This window comes from Pteropus vampyrus, unplaced genomic scaffold (assembly GCF_000151845.1).
Source record: "Pteropus vampyrus isolate Shadow unplaced genomic scaffold, Pvam_2.0 Scaffold105, whole genome shotgun sequence".
NCBI lineage: Eukaryota > Metazoa > Chordata > Mammalia > Chiroptera > Pteropodidae > Pteropus > Pteropus vampyrus.
In genome coordinates this window covers 1,393,569-1,394,682 of record NW_011888886.1, presented here as the reverse complement: position 1 = coordinate 1,394,682, position 1,114 = coordinate 1,393,569, and the positions used below count along the sequence as shown (strand labels likewise).

The following is a 1,114-nucleotide window of genomic DNA, read 5'->3' as shown; positions in this document are numbered from 1 at the left end:
AGCCCATCCATTTTATTTCTTAGAGCAGTGCCGTCCGGTAGAACTTTCTGTGATGACGGAAACGTCCTCTCTCTCTGCTCTGTCTCATACTCTGGCCATTAGCCCCATGTGGCTATTGAGCACTTTAAATGTGGCTGGTGCACTAGAATTTTTAGTAGAGCTGTATTTTTAATTGTATTTAATTTTCATTAATTTAAATGTAAGTAGCCATCTATAGCCATGCCACCCTGAACGAGCCCGATCCCATCTGATCTCGGAAGCTAAGCAGGGTCGGGCCTGGTTAGTACTTGGATGGGAGACCACCTAGGAAGACCGGGTGCTGTAGGCGTAAATAAAAAAAAAAAATAAGGGATTGTAAACTGACAAGGTCCTTGCAATCTGTGAGGTCAACCAAGGGTTGCCTTGCCTAAAAAATTAAAAAATAAAAAATAGCAAGTAAATGTAAGTAGCCACATGTGCATAATGGCTATTGTATCTGACAGCACGGTCTTCGTGGGTTCTGTATATCTGTATCGAGCAGAGAAATGAGAGGCTGGAAGTCATATTGCTAAGGCAAGGCCAAGGCAACTCCCACTACGCACAAAACATTGTTGGTCATCCAATAGCTCTTCAAAGTACGTCATGTTAAATATTTTTCTGATGTGTTATTTGTGCAATTTTTAATAAAGAAGGAAACAGATGATTTTTTGTTTTTTACGGAGAAAATACTATTGAAGTAGAGTAGATGAAACCACTTGGTCAGAAGGAGGGTTTGGAAAGATACACTCTCAACAACGATAGAAAAATTGAAAATAACCTTCAGGGATATTCAATTTGGCTCAAAACTGCTGTAAAATTGACTTTGAAATGTTCCAGTGGCAAAAGTCAAGTCTGAAAAAAATAAGTATTTCATGTCACTGCAGTGCCGGCCCGTGGGCTCGGCCCGGCTCCTGGCGCAGAGGCGGGTGGCCTTCTCTTCGTGAAGAATATAACACAGGCTCCTCGGTGTTCACAAAAAGGCACCTTGTGCCTCGTAATTGGGGCACTCGGGTCCCCCTTCAGTTTACAGCATTGGTCACCTGTCCTTCAGCTACTTAGCAGAGACTCAAGTTATAAATTGTCCAACCATGTTCAC

The 1,114-nt window shown here is 42.4% G+C and overlaps 1 non-coding gene across 1 annotated transcript; it reads left to right on the top strand.

Moving 5' to 3' along the window:
* The first annotated feature begins 209 nt into the window (after window positions 1-209).
* Window positions 210-328, top strand: LOC111743008. The gene has a single exon (XR_002781560.1). It is a non-coding gene; the product is annotated as a 5S ribosomal RNA (ribosomal RNA).
* Window positions 329-1,114: the final 786 nt, after the last annotated feature.